The sequence below is a fragment of the Capricornis sumatraensis genome, chromosome 10 (genome assembly GCF_032405125.1).
Source record: "Capricornis sumatraensis isolate serow.1 chromosome 10, serow.2, whole genome shotgun sequence".
NCBI classification, from domain to species: domain Eukaryota; kingdom Metazoa; phylum Chordata; class Mammalia; order Artiodactyla; family Bovidae; genus Capricornis; species Capricornis sumatraensis.
The window spans coordinates 94,872,728-94,889,302 of record NC_091078.1 but is presented as its reverse complement, the minus strand read 5'-3'; the positions used below and the strand labels follow the sequence as shown (position 1 = coordinate 94,889,302).

General features: G+C 40.5%; 1 protein-coding gene across 1 annotated transcript in view; it reads right to left on the bottom strand.

Annotated features, from left to right (window-relative positions):
- Positions 1 to 16,575, bottom strand: part of DCAF1 (DDB1 and CUL4 associated factor 1) — a 73,302-nt gene that overhangs the window by 44,624 nt on the left and 12,103 nt on the right. The window lies entirely within an intron of this gene.

Sequence of the window (16,575 nt, the reverse complement as noted above, 5' to 3'; positions counted from 1 at the left end):
TTCCCTCTTCTGTCCCCCAAAAATTGTAGTCAATATTTCTCGGTTTACAGAAGTTCTCTGAAGACATTTTCTACTGTGGCCTCTACTGATGCTGTGGCAAAACTTGCTGTTAATTTGCAGGAATCTTTTTTACTCTAGTTGCTTTTAAAATCTTTTGTCTTTGGCATTCTTCTTTGGGCTTTCTGAATCTGAGTGGTCATGTCTTTCATTTATTAAGATCCTAGCCTCATCTCTCTGAATATGGGCTTTCTATTCCGTGCGTGCGTGCATGAGAGAGAGAAAGAATCTGAGTGGTCACGTCTTTCATTTGTTTGTAAGATCCTAGCCTCGTCTCTGAATGCGGCCTTTCTATTCTCTTGTGTATATGTGTATGTGACCTTTGCACCCTCACCGCATAGCTTGTGGGATCATGGTTTCCCAACCAGAGATAAACCCATACTCCCTGCAGCAGGGGCGGGGACTGTTACCCACTGGACCACCAGGGACGTTCCTTCCATTCTTTTTCTGAAACTCCTGTTAGACATGTTCAAAATTTTCTAATTCTAGTCTCCATACCTCAACTTTAATTCTATCAGTAGTTATGTGGAGACTTTGGTCTACGTCTATTAAATTTAAAAATTCAAAAACTGTAATTTTTATTCCCAGTAGTTCCTTGGTTCATTTTCCATATGGCCATTTTTTCCAGTCTTAGAATTCTGATTTTCTTTTTCACATTCAATAATTTTTAACTATTTTAACCATTTTAACTGTGCAATTCAGTGGGATTAAGTACATTCACAATGCTGTATAACCATTATCACTATATTTCTAGAATTTCATTGTCCCAAACAGAAACTCTTTATCCCAGTTTTCAATAATAGATTGAACTGAACAGAAAACCAACAAGGAAACAGAGGAGCTGAACAACACTGAAAATCAATTCAATCTAAAAATATATAGAGAATACTCTATCCAACAAGAGCAGAATACATTTTTCTCAAGTACAGGTGGAACATCTCCCAGAATAGACCATATGTTAGGCCACAAAACACATCTTAATAATTTTAAAAGGGATGACCTCTTACAAAGAATTTTTTTCAATCACAATGGAATGAAATGCAAAATAACCCAAGAGAAAACTGGAAAATCCATCTGTAGAAATTAACAGTCATAACCAACCAATGGGTCAAATTAGAAATCACAGTGAAATCAGTACCTTGAGAAGAATGGAAACAAAAACACAACACACCAAAACTGATGGGAGGCTGCCAAAGCAGTGCAAAGAGCAAAATTTATAGCTACAAGTACATAAAAAGGGAAAAAAGGTCACAAATTAATAACCTACTTATATACTTCAAGAATGATGGCTCAGACGGTAAAGCGTCTGCCTGCAATGCGGGAGACCCGGGTTCGATTCCTGGGTCGGGAAGATCCCCTGGAGCAGGAAATGGCAACCTACTCCAGTGCTCTTGCCTGGAAAATCCCATGGATGGGAGGAGCCTGATAGGCTACAGTCCATGGGGTCGCAAAGAGTCGGACACGACTGAGCGACTTCACTTTTACTTTCACACTTCAAGAAACAAGAAAGAGCAAAGAAAACCCAAACATAATAGATATATAAAAATAATAATAGAGTTTAAAGTGGAGATAGATAAAATAACAAATAGAAAAATATAGAAAGTTAATGAAACCAAAAGTTGTTTTTTTGAAAGGATCAAAAAAAAATTGACACAGGGCTTCCCTGGTGGTACAGTATTAAGAATTCACCTTGCAAAGCAAGGGACACAGGTTCAATCCCTGGTGCGAGATCCCACATGCAGAAAAGTAACGAAGCCCGTGCACCACGACTACGGAAGCGCGTGAGCCCTAGAGCCCATGCTGTGCAAGGAAGCCACCACAAGGCGAAGCCTGGGTACTGCAGTAAAGAGTAGCCCCAACTGGCCACAGCTAGAGAAAGCCCAAGAGCAGCAACAAAGACCCAGCACAGCCAAAAATAAATAAGTAAATAATTTTTTTTAATTGACAAATCTTGAGGTAGACTGATCTCAAGAAAAAAGAAGACAAATTACTAGAATCAAAAATAAAAGGGAAGACAGTATTACCAATTTTACAGAAACAGAAAGGACTATAAGGGAACTCACTGGCAGACCAGTGGTTAGGACTGTGCTTTCACGTTTGAGGGTACAGGTTAGGTCCCTGCTCAGGGAACTGAGGTTCTGCAAGCCATGTGCTACACAGTCGAAAATATAGGGGAGGGAGGATTTCGGGAGAACACTATAAACAAAAAACTCAGTGACAGGTTAAATGGACAAACTTCTAGCAACACAACCTACAAAAACTGACTAATGAAGAAACAGAAAAACTGAACAAACCTGTAACCATTAAGGAGGGTTAATCTGTCATCAAACCCACCCCAAATAGGAAAACCCAGGACCAGATGGTTTACCTGGCAAATTCTACCAAACATTTAAGGAATTAACACCAAGCCTTTTGAAACTCTTCCAAAAAATGGATGAAAAGGGAAAACTTCCCAACTAATTCTATGAAACCAGCATTACCCTTGGAGAAGGCAATGGCACCCCACTCCAGTACTCTTGCCTGGAAAATCCCATGGACGGAGGAGCCTGGTGGGCTGCAGTCCATGGGGTCGCTAAGAGTCGGACACAACTAGCGACTTCACTTTCACTTTTCACTTTCATGCATTGGAGAAGGAAATGGCAACCCACTCCAGTGTTCTTGCCTAGAGAATCCCAGGGATTGGGGAGCCCAGTGGGCTGCCGTCTATGGGGTCACACGGAGTTGGACACAACTAAAGCGACTTAGCAGCAGCAGCAGCATTACCCTTGACACCAAATACCCTGATACAAAGACAGTGCAAGAAAACTAGATATCCTTTATGACTATTGGTGCAAAAGTTCTCAAAAAATACTTGTAAACTGAATTAAACAGCATCGTAAGAGATTACTGTACATACCACAACCAAGTGAATCTACCCGAATGTGCAAATACGGTTCTCAATGCAAAAATCAATCTATGTAACAGACCACATTAATTGAATTAGTGTGAATTAATTTTTGTGAATTAGTAGAAAATCACATGAGAGTGTCAACTGCTAAGAAAAAATCATTTGACAGAAGTAAAAGTCCTCTCATTAAAGAACACTTCATAGGGCTTCCCTGGTGGTCCAGTGCTTAAGAACCCACCTTCCAATTCAGGAGACACTGGTTCAATCCCTGGTCCAGGAAGATGCCACATGCCACAGAGCCCATGTGCCACAACTATCGGGCGCTAGAGCCTGTGAGCTGCAGCTGAGCCCACGTGCCTAAAGCCCGCGCCCCACAACAACAGAAGTAACTGCAATGAGAAGCCTACACACTGCAACGAAGCGGAGGCGAGGAGTCCCCTGCTCACCTCAACCAGAGAAAGCACAGGCAAGGCAACACAGATCCCACAAAGCCAAAAAAACCCAAACAAAAACCACACTTCATGAACTAGGAACAGAAGGAAATTTCCTCAGCATGATCAGGGACAGTTATGAAAAACAACAACAGCAAAACCAGAGCTAACATGGCATGCAACAGTAAATTAAAGACTGACAAGACTTTCTCCACAGACAAGAACAAGACAAGGACGCCTGCTTTTACCACTTCTATTCAACATAGCTGCTGTTATTCAGTTGCTAAGTTGTGTCCAACTAGCAACTGGCAAGAAAAAGAAATTAAAGGCATTTATTTTGGAAAGAAAGAAATAAAACTAGCTCTGTTCACAAATGACATGATCTTATACATAAGAAAACTCTACAGATTCAACACCCCCCTCCAAAAAGAAAACTTATTAGAACAAATGAATTCTGCAAAGTTGCAGAATACAAAATATATACACAAAAATCAGTTACAGTTCTATACCCTAGTAATGAAAAATCATAAAAGGAAACACATCCAATCATTATTTAACTGGTGACTCTTACTCATGGAGGATTATTTGCTGGGATACTTTGTAATTTTTTTGAAAACTCACTTTTCCTGACAATTGTTTTTTCTGTGAGAATCCCTTCTGGATTGTGAGAGCTTCCCCCCAAGAGGAGTTTTATATTTGCTTCTGCCAGACAACCAAAGAACATTACTGATCCAGAACAACGTTGTTACTGTTGTTCATCGACTCTGGGGTTGCCAATCATATAACAAAACTTTCAAGCATATACCCAAGTAACCCATGCCCAGGATCTGTCAGAGGAGACTACCTGCCCTGCCCCTAGACTGAAGTCAGAGACTAAGAACTCTGTCATCTTCCCACAGCATAAAGCAGATATTTTTCTTTTCCATTGCTTCAGTGAAGGTCCCTTGGGAGTCCCAGTTTTACGTAGAGGTCAAGATCCCTGTTCTAACTCCTCACCCAAGATTCTATCTCTTGTCCTCAATTATCACTTCTGTTTTACAGTTCCATCTTCATTTCTGGCACCTAGGGATTTCACTCTAAGAGTTTTTGTTTTTTGTTGGAGAAGGAAATGGCAACCCACTCCAGTGTTCTCCCCTGGAGAATCCCAGGGACGGCGGAGCCTGGAGGGCTGCCGTCTATGAGGTCGCACAGAGTCAGACACGACTGAAGCGACTTAGCAGCAGCAGCAGCATATGATTAAAAAAACATTGCAAATACTGCATGTTGTTACTTATATAAAATCAGAAAGAAAACACTCATGTCAAGCTCCAAAATTTGTATATATGTTTAGGTCGTAAGAGTTAATAGTTTTCTTTATAACTTTGTAGATTATGTTATTTATGTATGAAACAAAGCAGGAAAATATATTGAGGAGTTCTGTTTACAAAGGACTTTAATGTGTTACATTTCTTAAACGTACACATGTATTTTCCATGCATATTTAAGTAATACTTAAGGAAACCAAACAAAGTAATGATACAGTTGCATTGTTGCACATGTTATCAATGTCCGAAATAAAACCATTTTGGTGAAAAGAAAAAAAAAGAGAGATTTTTTGTTGTTTTTTTTTTACAGTTTACCTGGAATTTGCATTGTGTGCAACAGAAGAGTTTATAGGTTACCCTGGTGAGTCAGCCTAACAGATCTGGGTCTCACCCCTTCTGTATTAAAACCATTTCTTTTCCCTCTCCTTCTGAAATACCATGGATCACGCTTTTCTTCCTACCTCATGTGATACTGTGAGAGTTAAGTGATAGATGCAAATAAAATGCTCAGCACAGGCCTGGCACTCAATAAATAGTAGCCATCTACCTAACTGACCCCTAACATGAAGGATATTTTTATCATAAAACACCTGTTAAAATTTTAGGGTAATCTTAATGTTTCAGAGTATGAAATCTTAGAAATGTTGACCTAAAAGTTACAATTTCTGAAATTTCATTCTCTCCAATTTTATCCCTCTGACCAATTCTCCAAGCCAGGCTTCAGCAGTACGTGGACCGTGAACTTCCAGATGTTCAAGCTGGTTTTAGAAAAGGCAGAGAACCAGAGATCACATTGCCAACATCCACTGGATCATCGAAAAAGCAAGAGAGTTCCAGAAAAGCATCTGCTTCTGCTTTATTGACTATGCCAAAGCCTTTGACTGTGTGGATCACAATAAACTGTGGAAAATTCTGAAAGAGATGGGCATACCAGACCACCTGACCTGCCTCTTGAGAAATCTGTATGCAGGTCAGGAAGCAACAGTTAGAACTGGACATGGAACAACAGACTGGTTCCAAATAGGAAAAGGAGTACGTCAAGGCTGTATATTGTCACCCTGCTTATTTAACTTATATGCAGAGTACATCATGAGAAACGCTGAGCTGGATGAAGCACAAAGTGGAATCAAAATTGCTGGGAGAAATATCAATAACCTCAGATATGCAGATGACACCACCCTAATGGCAGAAAGTAAAGAGGAACTCAAGAGCTTTTTGATGAAGGTGAAAGAGGAGAGTGAAAAAGCTAGCTTAAAGCTCAACATTCAAAAAACTAAGATCATGGCATCCAATCTCATCATTTCATAACAAATAGATGGAAGAAAAATGCAAACAGTGACAGACTTTATTTTCTTGGATTCCAAAACCACTGCAGACAGTGACTGCAGCCATGAAACTAAAAGATGCCTGCTCCTTACAAGAAAGGCTATGACAAACCCAGATACCATATTAAAAAGCAGAAACATCACTTTGCTGACAAATGTCCCTATAGTCAAAGCTATGGTTTTTCCAGTAGTCATGTATGGATGTGAGAGTTGGACCATAAAAAAAGCTGAAGCCAAAGAATCTATGCTTTTGAACTGCAGCGTTGGAGAAGACTCTTGAGAGTCTTTTGGACTGCAAGGACATCCAACCAGTCAATCCTAAAGGAAATCAGTCCTGAATATTCATTGGAAAGACTGATGCTGAAGCTGAAACTCCAATACTTTGGCCACCTGATGCAAAGAACTGACTCACTGGAAAAGACCCTGATGCTGGCAAAGATTGAAGGTGGGAGAAGGGGACGACAGAGGATGAGATGGTTGGATGGCATCACTGACTCAATGGACATGAGTCTGAGTAAACTCCATGAGCTGGTGGTGGACAGGGAGGCCTGGTGTGCTGCAGTCCATGGGGTCGCAAACTGTCAGACACGACTGAGCTACTGAACCGAGAGATAATTTGCCTACAGTGACAACCAGGAAACTTTTACAAAGACTAGTAAACACATTGGTAATCATCTACAAATCTTGTATATACAGATACACTGTTGTAAATGTCTCATTTTCATCATGCTTTTCAAAAGAACTCAACATTAGAACATTTTTCACAGAAGATAGATTTCTTTTGGTCTCCCACAGTGGTTAACTAATGAGAAATTTTTTAATCCAGTCTACGTAACACTGCAAACTATAGCATTAATAACAATGTTATTCTCTAAAATGCATTATATGGCACAATTATGTAATAAAATTCGTAATTGTTAAGAAAAATCTATTTCCAGATCTTTCACTTGGTTTACACATTTAACTATATTGAGACTTCCAGATTGCTTCAGAAGATTAAATTTTTAGTATCTAAAGAAAGCTATGTGGCATACCCAGTTCACACTGCAAATTCTTAAAGGCAAGAGACAAAATATTCACATTACTTCTAAAATTGAGCAACTAATGTTTTATAACTCAAGTATACAGTCACTATCAAATTACCATTTTCTGGTTTTCACAGCATTCTTATTTGAAAATATCAGTTTGTGTTTGTCCATCCAAATACATATATAAATACAAGCTCTTATCTTGCTGACTAATTATTCTCAGCTCGTAACATAAACAGCACAGTACACCCTTCAAATGTGAATTGAGTGAATATAAAATACCATCAAGAACAGGACAGGCTTCCTCAGGATGGAATGTCCTTCATCACTGGGGAAGACTACTCATCATTAAGAATAACAGTTTGAATTACTGAAGAAATGCAGATCAAAATTACAACGAGGGGCTTTCCTGGCGACTCAGTGATAAAGAATCCGCCTGCCAATGCAGGAGACATTGGTTTGATCCCTGATCTGGGAAGATCTCACACACCAGGGAGCAACGAGCACAGTGCGCCCCAACTATCGAGCCCGTGCTCTAGAGCCCAAGAGGTGCAACCACTGAGCCCACGTATACCACAGCTGCTGAAGCCCACGCACCGAGAGCCTACTCTCCGCAAGAGAAGCCGCTGCAACGAGAAGCCCTTGCCCAGTAAGTGATGAGTAGCCCCCGCTTCCCAAAATGAAAGAAAGGCCCACATATCAACAAACATCCAGCACAGCCAAAAATAATTTTTTTTTAAATATCTTGATAAACACAACCATACAAAAGCTATGGGAGGCAACAAAAGCAATTCTCAGAGGGAAGTTCAGAGTGATGTAAGCATTTTTCAAAAACAAAAGAAAAATCTCAAGCTAATTTATCACCTAAAAAAATTAGAAAAAAAAGAACAAACAAAACCCAAACTCAGCAGGAGGAAGGAAATAACAAAGATAAGGGAGGAAATAAATACAATAGAGGTTGAAAAAACAGAAAGGGAATTCTAAGGTGCCCGTGCACTGCAACAAGAGAAGCCACAGCAGGAAGAAGCCCAGTGGTCCAGTGCTTAACACTCTGCACTTTCACTGCCAAGAGCCTGGGTTTGATCCCTGGTTGGGGAACTAAGATCCCACAATCCTCGTGGTGCAACCGAAAAAAAAAAAAGGAACCAAGAGTTCATGCTTTGAAATAATAAATAAAACTAACAAACCTCTGGTCAGGTTCACCAAGAAGAGAAGAGAGAACCCAAATAAACAAAATAAGAAATGAAAAAAGAGAAACCTCAATCCATACCATAGAAGTACAAAAAACCTTAAGAGAAATTTACAAACAATTATATGCCAACAAATTTGACAACCTAGAAGAAACAGACAATTTTCTAAAAACATACAGTCCTCCAAAACGGACTAAGAAGAGACAATTTGAACAGACTGCTCACTAAAAGTGAAATAAAATCTGTAATTTAAAAAACAACAACAAAAAAACTCCCTACAAACAAAAGTCCAGGACCACATGACTTCACAGGCAAGTTCACCAAACATACAAAGAAGAATTTATATTGATCCTTCTCAAATTCCTTCAAAAGATTGAAGAGGAGACTCCCAAGGACATTCTATGAAGGTACCATCTCCCTGATAGCAAAACCCAGACAAAGACACCATCAAAAAAGAAAATTACAGGGCTTCCTTGGTGGCTCGGGGGTAAAGAATCCACCTGCCAGTGCAGATGACACGGGTTTGATCCGTGATGAAGATTCCACATGCCACTGGAGAGTAGACCCCGCCTGTCATAACTAGAAAAAAATTCACACAACAACAAACACCCAATACAGCCAAAAAAAATTTTGAGGAGGAAAAAAAAAAGATTACAGGTCAATATCCTTGATGAATATAGACACAAAACTTCTCCACAAAATATTAGCAAACTGAATCCAACAACAACTGAAAAAGATGACATTCCACAACCAAGTAGGATTTATCCCAAGTTAACACAGATGGTTCACCATATGCAACCCAATGTAATACACCATATAAACAAAAGAAATCTTGAAAACCACACAATCATTTCAATAGACACAGAGAAAACATTTGAGAAAATTTAATATCATTCACAACAAAAACTCTTACTGGGGCTCCCCTGGTGGCTCAGCGGTAAAGAATATACCTGCCGATAAAGGAGATACAGGTCCAACCCCTGATCTGGGAAGATCCCACGGGTAGCAGAGCAGCCAGGCCTATGCACCGCAACTACTGAGCCTGTCCTCCAGAGGCCAGGAGCCGCAACTGCTCAGTCCAAATCCTGCAACTAGTGCAGCCTGAACACCCTCTAACCCATGCTCCCCTGTAAGAGAAGCCACTGCAATCAGAAGGCCATGAGCCATGGTGAGTAGCCTCCACTCACTGAAACTGGAGAAAAGCAGGTGCAGCAATGAATACCCTACAAAGCCAAAAATAAAATGATTAAATATTTAAATAAATTAAAAAAAAAAACAACCCTCTTACCAAAGTGAGTACAGAGGGGAATATATCTCAACATAATAAAAGCTATTTCTGACAGTCAGTCAGTCAATATAAAGCTCAACGGTGAAAACCTGAAAGCATTCCCACTAAAATCTGGAACAAGGCAAGGATGCCAGCTCTTACCACTTCTACTCAACATAGTATGGGAAGTCCAAGCCTCAGCAATCAGACAAAAGAAAGAAAGAAAAGGTATGCAAACTGGAAGGGAAGCGGTAAAGCTGTCACTATACGCACATGACATGGTACAATATATAGAAAACCCTAAGGACCTTCACACAAAAACTACTCGATCTTATAAATGAATTCAGTAAAGCAGCAGGATATAAGATTAACTTTTAGAAATCAGTTGTGTAAATTTCTTCTCATTACCAATGAAATATCAGATAGGGAATGTTAAAAAAAAACGATACTTTTCAAAATCACACCGAAAAAATAAAATACCTAGGAATAAACCTGACCGAAAAAATCAAAAGACTTATACACTAAGAACTGTAATATTTCAGTAAAGGAAATTAAAGAGAATTCAAAGAAATCAGAAGATATCCCATGCTCCTGAATTGAGAAAATATGCATTGTTAAAACAACAATGCTACCCAAAACAATTTACAGACTGAATGCAATTCTTAGCAAATAACATTTTTTGCAGAACTAAACTATTTGGAATAAATAATCCAAAAGTTCACATGGAACCATAAAAGAACCAGAATTGCCAAAGGAATCCTGAGGGAAAAAAACAAACCAGGAGACATAACTCTCCCAGACTTCACACAATACTACAAAGCTACGTAATCAAAACAATGTGATATTGATACAAAAATAGACATCCAGATCAACAGAACAGAACAGAGAGCCCAAAAATAAACCCTCACACCTAACATCAATGAATCTTCGACCAAGGAATCAAGAATATAAAATGGGAAAAAGACAGTCTCTTCAGCAACTGGTATTGGGAAAGTTGGAGCTGTATGTAAATGAATGAAATTGGGATACACCCTCACATCATGCAAAAAAATAAACTCAAAATGGCTTAAAGACAAACATAATACATAATGCCATACAATTTCTAGAAGGAAGCATGGACCAAACAGTCTCTAATATAAATCATACCAATATTTTCTTAGGTCAGTCTACCAAGGCAATAGAAATAAAAACAAAATAAACAAATGGAAACTAATGAAACTTAAAAGCTTTTCCACACCAAAGGAAATCATAAAAAAATGAAAAAACAACCTACAGAAGGGGAGAAAATACATGCTGCTGTTGCTGTTTAGTTGCTAAGTCGTGTCCAACTCTTTGTGACCCATGGATTATAACCTGCCAGACTCCCCTGTTCATGGGATTTTCCAGGCAAGAATATTGGAGTGGGTTGCCATTTCCTTCTTCAAGGGATCTTTCCAACCTAGGGATCAAACTCGGGTCTCCTGCTTAGGAGGCAGATTCTTTACTACTGAGCTACCTGGGAAACCCAAAGACGACATAAAGGGGCAGTAAGCACATAAGAAGATGCTTTCCATTAGAGAAACGCAAAACAAAACTACAGTGAGGGCTTCCCCAGTGGCTGAGGGGTAAAGAATCCACCAGGCCGTGCAGGAGACACAAGTTGGATCCCTGATCTGGGAAGATCCCGCATGTTGAACAACTAAGCCCATTCGCCACAACTATGGAGCCTGTGCTCTGGAGCCCAGGAGCAGTAACTACCGAGCTTGGAAGCTTTAACTACTGAAGCCGAAGAGCCCTAGAGGCCATGCTCCTCAACATGAGAAGCCACCACAATGAGAAGCCCTTGAGCACAACTAGAGAGCAGCCCCTGCTTTGCGCTACTAGAGAAAAGCCCAAACAGCAACAAAGACCCAGCATGGCTACAAATAAATAAATAGAGATAAAATGATTAAAAACAAACAAACAATGAAGTATCACCTCACACTGGTCAGAATGGCCATCATTAGGGGGAAAAAAAGAACAGTCATCATTAAAAAGTCTATAAAATAACAAATTCTGGAGAGGGTGTAGAGAAAATGGAAGCCTCCTAAACTGTTGGGGAGACTGTAAGTTCATGCAGCTACTATGGAAAACAGCACAGAGGTTCCTCAAAAAATAAAAACAGAGTTACCACAATCTAGCAATCCCAGCCCTGGGCATATACCTAGACAAAAGTATAATTCAAAAAGATACAAGCACCCCTGTGCTCATAGCAGTACTAGTCACACAACAGCCAAGACCAGGAAACCACCAAAACGTCCAGTGACAGATGAATGGATAAAGACGATGTGGTACGTATACACAGTAGAATACTACTCGACCATTGAAAAGAATGTGATAGTGTCGTTCGCAGCAACACGGATGGGCCTGGAGATTATCACACTAAGTGAAGTAAGTTCGACATACAAAAACAAATATACAATATCACTTATACGTGGAATCTAAAATATGGCACAAATGAACTATTTACAGGCTCAAATGGCAGAAAGTGAAGAGGAACTAAAAAACCTCTTGATGAAAGTGAAAGAGGAGAGGGAAAAAGTTGGCTTAAAGCTCAACATTCAGAAAACGAAGATCATGGCATCTGGTCCCATCACTTCATGGCAAATAGATGGGGAAACAGTGAAAACAGTGTCAGACTTTATTTTGGGGGGCTCCAAAATCACTGCAGATGGTGATTGGAGCCATGAAATTAAAAGACGCTTACTCCTTGGAAGAAAAGTTATGACCAAACTAGACAGCATATTCAAAAGCAGAGACATTACTTTGCCAACAAAGGTCTGTCTAGTCAAGGCTATGGTTTATCTAGTGGTCATGTTTGGATGTGAGAGTTGGACTGTGAAGAAAGCTGAGCGCCGAAGAATTGATGCTTTTGAACTGTGGTGTTGGAGAAGATTCTTGAGAGTCCCCTGGACAGCAAGGAGATCCAACCAGTCCATTCTAAAGGAGATCAGCCCTGGGTGTTCTTTGGAAGGAATGATGCTAAAGCTGAAACTCCAGTACTTTGGCCACCTCATGCGAAGAGTTGACTCATTGGAAAAGACTGATGATGGGAGGGATTGGGGGCAGGAGGAGAAGAGGACGACAGAGGATGAAATGGCTGGATGGCATCACCGACTCGACGGACGTGAGTCTGAGTGAACTCCGGGAGTTGGTGATGGACAGGGAGGCCTGGTGTGCTGCGATTCATGGGGTCACAAAGAGTCAGACACGACTGAGCTGAACTGAACTGAACAGAACAGGCTCAAAGACATAAAGAACAGACCTGTGGTTGCCAAGGAGGGCGGGTAGAGGGAGCGGGAAGGACTGGGAGTTTGAGGTTAGTAGATATAAACTATACAGGCCATAGGGCTGCATAGAGTTGGACTCGACTGAAGCAACTTAGCACTCACGCACGCACGCATGCATGCGTATTACATTTAGAATGAATAAATAACAATGTCCTAGTGCACAGCAAGGGAACTAGATCCAATCTCCTGGGATATACCATAATGGAAAAGAACATATATATATATAAAGAATGTATATATGTGTATAACTGAGTCACCTTGTTGTATAGCAGAAATTAACGTAACACTATAAATCAACTATACTTCTACTAAAAATAAAAAGCAGCAAGCATAAACAGGAAAAAAAGGAAAAAATAAAACAAACTCTTGTGTCTCCTGCATTGGCAAGCAGATTCTTTAGCACTAGCGCCACCTGGGAAGTCCTAAAGTTCTTCCAATATCTCTAAAGTACAAGCAAGCAAACTTTTTTAATAGCAGTTCAAAAAGCATCAACTTAGTAAATTACAATCAGCTTTTAAATAAAGAAATAAAACAAAACTATAAGGACACATTGCCCAAACAGCTAAACAATGTTCAAGAAAACTCTTTCACACATATAATACATGGGTTCCAATGTAAAATTAAGATCATGGCATCTGGTCCCAACACTTCATGGCAAATAGATGGGGAAACAGTGGAAACAGTGGCTGACTTTATTTTGGGGCGGGGCGGTGCTCCAAAATCACTGCAGATGGTGACTGAAGCCATGAAATTAAGAGACTTGCTCCTTCGAAGAAAAGTTATGACCAACCTAGACAGCATATTACAAAGCAGAGACATTACTTTGCCCACAAAGGTCCATCTAGTCAAAGCTATGGTTTTTCCGGTAGTCATGTATAGATGTGAGAGTTAGACTATAAAGAAAGCTGAGTGCCGAAGAATTGATGGTTTGAACTGTAGTGTTGGAGAAGACTCTTTAGAGTCCCTTGGACTGCAAGGAGATCAAACCAGACAATCGTAAAGGAAATCAGTCCTCTATATTCATTGGAAGGACTGACGCTGAAGCTGAAACTCCAATACTTTGGCCACCTGATGCAAAGAACTGACTCACTGGAAAAGACCCTGATGCAGGGAAACACTTAAGGCAGGAAGAGAAGGGGATGACAGAGGATGAGATGGTTGGAAGGCATCACCAACTCTATGGACATGAGTTTGAGTAAACTCCAGGAGTTGGTGATGGAAAGGGACGCCTGGTGTGCTGCAGTCCATGGGGTCACAAAGAGTCAGACACAACTGAGCAACTGAACTGAATGTAAAATTACCACCACCAAACTCTAGGACTGGGCTGCCTCAGGCCAAACTACAGGGAGAGAACACAGCCTCACCCATAAGCAGGAAATTGGACTAAAGATTTACTGAGCATGGCCCTGCCCACCGGAGGAAGACTCTGTGTTCCCCACAGCCGGTCCCTCCTATGAGAAGTTTGCACAAGCCTCTTATCCTCATCCATCAGAGCACAGAGAGAATGAAGACCAGAATCACAGAAAACTAACCAAAATGATCACATGGATCACAGCCTTGTCAGTGAAACTATGAGCCGCCCAAGACGAACGGGTCAAACTGGGGAGTTCTAACAAAACGTGGTCCACTGGAGAAAAAAATGGCAAACCACTTCAGCATCATTGTCTTTGAGAACCCCATGAACAGCATGAAAAGCCAAAAAGATATGACACTGAAAGATGAACCCTCCAGCAGGTCAGTAGGTGTCCAATATGCTACTGGAGAAGAACGGAGAAATAGCTCCAGAAGGAATGAGGAAGCTGAACCAAAGAGGAAACGACGCCCAGTTGTGGATGTGTCTGGTGGTGAGAGAAAAGTTCAGTGCTATGAAGAGCAATACTGCATAGGAACCTGGAATGTCAGGCCCATGAATCAAGGTAAATTGGAAGTGGTCAAGCGGGATGGCAAGAGTGAACATAGACATTTTAGGAATCAGTGAACTAAAATGGATGGGAATGGGTGGATTTAATTCAGATGACCGTTATACCTACTGTGAGCAAGAATCCTTTAGAAGAAATGGAGTAGCCCTCATAGTCAACAAAAAAGTCCAAAATGCAGTACTTGGGTGCAATCTCAAGAATGACAGAAAGATCTCATTTCCAAGGCAAACCATTCAATATCACAGTAATCCAAGTCTATGCCCCAACCACTAATGCCAATGAAGCTGAAGTTGAACGGTTCTATGATGATCTACAAGACCTTCTAGAACTAACAGCCAAAAAAAATGTTCTTTTCATCATGAAGTGAAGTTGCTCAGTTGTGTCCGATTCTTTGCAACACCATGGACTGTAGCCTAACAGGCTCCTCCATTCATTGGATTTTCCAGGCAAGAGTACTGGAGTGGGTTGCCATTTCCTTCTCCAGGAGATCTTCCCAACCCAGGGATTGAACCCATGTCTCCCACGTTGTAGGCAGATGCTTTACCATCTGAGCCACCAGGGAAAGTCCTTCTCATCATAGGGGACTGGAATGCAAAAGTAGGAAGTCAAGAGATACCTGGAGTAAAAGGCAAGTTTGACCTTGGAGCACAAAATGAAGCAGGGCAAAGGCTAACAGAGTTTTGCCGAGAGAACCCACTGTTCATAGCAAACACCCTCTTCCAACAACACCAGAGATGACTCTACATACGGACATCGCCAGATGGTCAATACAGAAATCAGACTGATTATATTCTTTGCAGCTGAGAATGGAGAAGCTCTATACAGTCAGCAAAAACAAGACATGGAGCTGACTGTGGCTCAGACCATGAGCTCCTTAATGCAAAATTCAGGCTCAAATAGAAGAAAGTAGGGAAAATCACTAGGCCATTCAAGTATGACCTAAATCAAATCCCTTAGGATTATACAGTAGAAGTTACAAATAGATTCCAGGGATTAATCTGACACAGAGTGTCTGAAGAACTATGGACAGAGGTTCCTAACACTGTATAGGAAGTGGTGACTAAAACCATCCCCAAGAAAAAGAAATACAGCAAGACAAAATGGTTGTCTGAGGAGGACTTAGAAATACCTGAGAAAAGAAGAGAAGCAAAAGACAAAGGAGAAAAGGAAAAATATACTTAACTGAATGCAGAGTTCCAAAGAATAGCAAGGAAAGATAAGAAAACCTTAAGTGAACAATGCAAAGAAATAAAGGAAAATAAGAGACTGGGAAAGACTTGAGATCTCTTCAGGAAAATTAGAGATACCAAGGGAAAATTTCATGCAAAAATGGACAGAAATGGTATAGATACAACAGAAGCAGAAGATATTAGGAAAAGGTGGCAAGAATACACAGAGCTATACAAAAAGATATTAATGACCCTGATAACCAAGATAGTGTAATCACCTACCTAGAGCCGGACATCCTGGAGAATGAAATCAAGTCGGCCATAGGAAGTATTACTACTAACAAAGCTGGTGGAGGTGATGAACTCCAGCTGAGCTATTTCTAGTCCTAAAAGATGATGCTGTGAAAGTGCTGCACTCAATATGCCAGCAGATTTGGAAAATTCAGCAGTGGCCACAGGACTGGAAAAGGTCAGTTTTCATTCCAATCCCAAAAAAGGGGAATGCCAAGAAATGTTCAAACTACCACACAATCGCATGCTAGCAAAGTAATGCTCCAAATTCTCCAAGCGAGGCTTCAGCAGTACATGAATGAACTTCCAGATGTACAAGCCAGATTTAGAAAAGGCATCAAATTGCCAACATACATTGGATCATAGAGGAAGCAAGGGAATTCCAGAAAAACATGTACT